Here is a 6,000-nt window from a genome sequence, read left to right on the forward strand (position 1 = left end):
TGTGGCTTAGTCTGACGCTCTTTGTCTTTCATTTGACATAGGTAAGACAGTGACGCAAGTAAGGAATTTTAAACCAGAAGTCTGCGTAATATTAACATGAAGAGAATTTGAGAGTCACTGGAATGCTGGCAGCTTGTCCTCACCATGCGGACATAAGGGTACAGGGCTGAGAAGTAAGGGTGCCTGGGCTGGAGTCCCAACTCTACCACCCACCAGGTGTGTGGTGGGTGACCTTGGGCACGTTCTTAACCTTTTTTCTGTAAAATGGGTATAACAGTATATGCTTATTGGACTAGGTATTATTTAATAAGTATCTTATTTAATATATGTAATAAGAATTAAATAGGTTAATACATATAAAGTGCTTGGAACAGTACCTGGCAGGTAGCAGGCCTTTAATAAACATTGGCTATTATGACTTATTCCCACAAAAGAAAGTTTTAGAGAATTATTTTAATGGAATGCTAACATTGTCCCTCCATTTCAAAAGCCACTACAGTAGACCCTTGAATTCCAGGGTTAGGGTTGCTGACCTCCCCAGCACAGTAGAAAATCGAGTATAACTTTTACTCCCCCAAAACTTAACTACTAATAGCTGACCGTTGACCGAAAGTCTTACTGATAACCTAAGAAGTTGATTAACACGTTTTGTATGTCATATGTAATACATACTATATTCTTATAATAAAGAAAGCTAGAGAAAAGATAATGTTATTAAGAAAATCATAAGGAAGTGCAATCAGAGCATTTTCTCAGTCTGTTAAGATCTTGCTTCCAGGCATGTCCTCTGTTTGGCTCGAATAAACTCTTATAAAAACTCTCTGCAGCTTTGGATGTTCTTATGTCAACAGAAGAGAAAATACATTTACAGTATTTATTGAAAACAAATCCATGTATAAGTGGATCCCCGCAGTTCAAACCAGTGTTGTTCAAGTGTCAACTGTACTATAATGCCATAGTGCCTGATGTTGTGTGTATTATGACAACATGAGATTTAAAATTCAGCAACATCTTTCTACTTCATTGATCTTAGGAACTGGTGTGAAGGGGTGATAATGAAGCTTGAACCCTGGATAAACTCCGAGAGACACATAATCCACTGAGAACCTTCATGACAGCGAATATTTTGGTTCTTCCCAAGGCTGGGCACTTTTGGGCCCTTCCTCATTTAATCCTATGTTCCCCAAATTCCATCTGCCTGAGACTTCACCATCATTGCAATGTTAAAATCCTAGGATTTCATAAAATCATAATCTAATAACGAAAGGGACTTGAGTGATCAGTTGGTTCTCCATCCTAATTTTGGCCACAATAGAAGGTGAGGCAAGGGAGGGGCAGTGGTCATTAAAGGACTTGCCAATGGCCACACAGTCTGTGTGAGATCAGATCTAGAGCCAGCACACTCCGTCTGGGGCTGTTTTTCCTGGACCCTGATGCAGGTTTCACTCCCCCGTGGCACCTAGCACAGTGTTCCGTACACAATCAACATTCAATAAATATCCCTTAAGCGAGTGAATGAATAAATGAAACCAGCTTTAAGTTTTGTTTCAAAGCAGTTTTGGGTTCCTTTTGAGATTTTTTTGTTTAGGAAAATGGAATTATCTTCTCAACACTTATCTTTCTCTCCAGCCTAATTTCTGATACACATCCCAGTGTGCATCCCGGAGAAAAACAATTCCCCATCCTCAAGTTTTCACTACATTCCTTTTAAAAATCATCACCTTCCAATACCATTGTTAGAATTCACATTCTCTATGGGCTCGTTGTTTCTTCTAAAGCTAATTTAAGATATTCATAGATTCATAGCAATGAAAGAAATTGTGAACTGTTCATTTAGTTCACTCCTCAATCTGAACCTTGGCAGGGCAGAAATCAGCCTTGCAAGGGAATTTACATAAACCCACTGGAGAAAGTGGAGGAACAAGCGAGAGCTCTGAGTCTGCATCAGGCTCCCTTTTACCTGCCTTGCCCCCTTCCCCTTCTCCCTCAAACCCACTGCATTCTCTATGAAGCTAGAGCAGCCCAGAATTGTCTTCTCCCTTCAAAAATTGTTGAAGCATTTTACTTGTGACTTTTATTACACATTATTAATCACTCTTAACTTTTTAATTGCATTTTGTTATCCAATCAACTTATAAATTAATGCAAATTTCAAATATTATAACCATGGTTATGGATGGATATGAATAATGATATGACTAAACGCCTCCTTCACAATTCCTCCAATTTTTGTCTCTTAGTGGGTGTCTGTTTTCCACACTCCCTTATCCATTTATATATGCAGTTTTACTTATAGAAATGCATAGTTTTGTTTTTAAAATGGTACCATATAGTACGTATGGTTCTGCAATGTGCTTTTTTCATTAATACTGTATGTCTTGGTGACCTTTCTGTCTTAATATAAATAGGCTTACTGCATTCTTTTTAACTGCTGCCTAACTTTCCAGAAGATAGATGTAGCAGTTTACTTAGCCCTTAGATGTTTTCAATTTCAGAATTACCAAAACTCTGCAATGGAAGGGAATTACATAATCTTTGCATGTGTGTGCCTGCTTCTCTAGGATACATACCAAGAAATGGAATTGCTGGGTCACAGAATGTGCACATTAATTTTCATAGTGCCAAACTGCCCTCCAAATTAGCTACATCAATTCACACACCTGTCAGCAGTACATGAAAGTACCCGTTTTCCCACTAGCTTGCCAATATTAGTAACTTTTTACTTTGTTTTACCTGCATATATATTTTATCTCCTAGGCTTGGAGTTGAAAGCTCTCTGAGAGCAGATCCATGACTACTACCTCAGATCTGCATATCTTCCCTCATTCAGGGGTGTTTAAAAATCGGTGTTCAATAAATGCTTGTCAAAGGATCTCTGACCGTAAGTTTTCTGATCATCTCTGTGCAATACACACTTTTCCAAAAGCATTTACCAAGATTGCATCTAACTTTGAGGTTTCTTAAGAATGAAAAACATTCTTAAGAAAGTTGGTTGGATTTTTGCACATCCCTCCCCTGAACAAGTTATGGATCTCTCTCAGTTAAAGTTGCCTGAGACAGGATTCCCTCCTGCTTTGCTGGCAGGGGGCAGTGAAAACAGACTTGGTTGGCTCAGACAATAGCTGGCAGGGTGTGCCACCCGTTGGGAAAGAGCAGACTAAAGGCGCCTTAGAATTCCTGGGAATCAGACAGAAGATAGAATGAGGGAGCAAGGCCAGAATCTTGGAAACATTCTAGATCCAAGGAAATAAATTCTGTTATAGAGTTTTGAAATAGAGGAAACTATTAATAATGTTTAAAGCATGGTAACAAATGGATGCAGGTGAGGCGGAACTGTGACGGTAGGAAAAACTGGAGTGGAGAATTGAGCATATTTTTAAAGGAAGTTTAGAGGGAGGTCTTTAAAGATGTGAATTACAGGATTCAAGATAATTTTCCTCCAGGAAGTGCCTTTATTATTTATTTATTTATTTATTTATTTATTTATTTATTTATTTATTTATTTATTTATTTATTTATATGAGAATCTTGGGCTAAAGTATTTCTAAAAATTCACGAGCGTGGTTCCAAATCACGGCACTCTGAACGTTATTTGAAAGTAAGAGTTTTCCAGAGGGCTAAGAGGTTTAACTTTCAGTGAAATCTGAACGAACTGAGAATTATGAGTAGCTCAGTTTGTTTCACAAAGGACCTGGTTCTAGATAAGAAACAACCTAAGTGAAGACGCATTTCCGCTCTTAAGAATGTTTCTTTTTCTCTCACCAACTGCGCAGCCCCGTGAGGGTCCAACTACATTTTGATACAACGCAACTGAGGAGCGAGGACACCCTGCGCCGGGGGGCGTCGCTGCCCCAGGGGCCGGGCTCCCGGGGTCGGGGCGCCTGCGCCTGGCCCCGCTCGCAACGCCCCGGGCCCGGCGCGGGCTGGGCGCCAGGTGCCCCCGTCCCCGGGCGGCTGGGGCACGGGGGCTGCACCCCTCAAACGCAGGGGCCCGCGCTCTGGTTCCTCGGCCCGTTTCTTCTCGCACTTTTCACCAGCTCTCTCCATAAATCCCAGCAGGGAAGGGGCCCAAGCCAAGCACGTGGTGGCCCGTGTCGGCGACTGGAAACTCCCGGAGGAGGTACATTCGGCTTTTGGGGGGCTCAGTGCCCTTTTGGCCATTGTTGTGTGGAACAAAAGAGGGCAGGAGCGGAGGGCGCCCCCACGAGGAAAGGCGGGAAAAGACACCCAGGGGCGCGATTTCGGAGGCGGGCGAGGCGGTAACTAGGGTGCTCCTGGGGAGCGGCCGGGAGCCCAGGGAGGCAGGGCCGGTCCCGCCCGCCGCGCCCCGCACGCGACGCGCCCCGCCGCCGGCGCCCGGCGCAGCCCTTCCCCGCGCCGCAGCCGCTTCACTTTGAACCCGCCTTTCCTTATTATTATTATTTTTTCCCGCGCAAAGCCGGAACCCGGGGCTGCCCAAGCGAGCGGCGCAGGGGCCGCCATTTCCCGGGGAAAGCGCGTCGCGCGTCGGCACCGGGCGCCCCGGAAAGGGAACCGGAGGGGAGTGCCCGGCCCCGAGCCCTCCTCCGCGCCCGCCCGGGCTCCCGGCTCCCGCGTCCTCGCGCCGGGGCCCCGCGCCCTTCCCTCCGCCCCCGCGTCCCTTCCATTGTCAGCCGGAGCGGCCGGCGCCCAGCCCAGGCGCCCTCGGAGGCCCCCGAGCGGCCCTGCCGGGCGCCCCCGGCCCCTGCGCAGCCCGCTGCCCCCGTGCCGGTCCCCTCGGCGGCGGGGCGCCTCCCTCCTCCTCCTGCGCCCCAAACTCCGCATCCCCAGGAGCCCTCCGCTCCCTCCGAGTCGAGCCTCGCCCGGGGCCCACCGCCGGACCCCGCATCCCTTCTCCTCCCTCCCTCTTCGCCAAGATGCCCCCGGCTCCTCACCGGCCGCAGGAATTTTACCGCTTCTCTACCAGCCCCCCTTTTCGATTTCCCGAGGAAGCAAGTTGGGCAGCTTGATTGATTAATTTCGCTTTTTGCTTTTTGCGGGTGCACCCGCAGGGGCTGGGCGGCGGGGAGAGGCAGGGGGTTCCCTCCGGCCCCTGCGCTGTTCCCGCGGCCGGTTTTGTTCCCGGACCCCGGAGACCCCCGAACAATAATGCCACCGCCATGGCGGGCTCACCTGGTGCTGCGCCGCCTGCTCCGGGCGCCGGTGCCCTGTGCGCGCCGCTCCCCGCGCGCAGCTTCGGCCGGCGCGGCGCCGGTGCGGGGCAGGACTCTTCGCCTTTCTTTAGGTTCTATCTGTGCGTGTCAATGGCGGCAAGCAGCAGTTCTCCGGGCCGCGGATAGTAGCGGGGGGAGGAGGAGGAGGGAAGGGATTGCTCCTTCTCCACATAACCACCTCTAGGAGGAGTTGCTCAGCCTCATCCCCCGCCAGCCCAGGCTCCGCCGCGGGTCCAGGGCTTTGCGTGGGGCTTGATGAGCTATTGTCCTTCAGGAGCATTAATGATGAAACCGCGCGGCCTCCGCGTCGCTGGCGGATCTGCTGGATGCTCTGAGGGCCACTTGCTAGGATCAGGCGTTCCCCAGAGCTGGGCACCGAAGGACTGTGGTCGTGATCCAGAGGCTGCAGGATCCACCTTGGGTGGCAGAAGGCGTGGGCGATCACGGGGCAGTCCTGGGGAAAGCCTTAGCAGGCGAAAGCGAAAAATGGCCCTTTCGATGCTCTCGTGTCCTTAAATAATAATAAATACATTCACGTTTTTGTCCACCACTGGGACCATAGCATAGGATGGCCACAGCCACAAGAACTGAGCATTTATATCCATGCCTGTGGGCTTTTTATCAAATAAGACCGACTTAGAATCCAGCGTTGCGTAATATTTGGAGTAGCAGATGTATGTTTTAAGGTGGTTAAGACTGTGCCTGGACATAATTTTTAATTCAGTTGCTTTACGGTATGCTAATTTGTAATATCTCAGCTCTTACTAAGATTAACACGAGGCTATTGTCCTCAGGATCAATTTTATTA

The 6,000-nt window shown here is 48.4% G+C and overlaps 1 protein-coding gene across 1 annotated transcript in view; it reads right to left on the minus strand.

Moving 5' to 3' along the window:
- The window catches only part of MACROH2A2 (macroH2A.2 histone), a 43,004-nt gene extending 37,284 nt beyond the window's left edge, over positions 1 to 5,720 (minus strand). The window contains exon 1 of the mRNA XM_087824378.1: positions 5,152 to 5,720. The gene's annotated coding sequence lies outside the window, so the exon portion shown is untranslated. The remainder of the gene's footprint in view (positions 1 to 5,151) is intronic.
- Between the last annotated feature and the right edge of the window lie 280 nt (positions 5,721 to 6,000).

This window comes from Miniopterus natalensis, chromosome 14 (assembly GCF_054644295.1).
Source record: "Miniopterus natalensis isolate mMinNat1 chromosome 14, mMinNat1.hap1, whole genome shotgun sequence".
NCBI lineage: Eukaryota > Metazoa > Chordata > Mammalia > Chiroptera > Miniopteridae > Miniopterus > Miniopterus natalensis.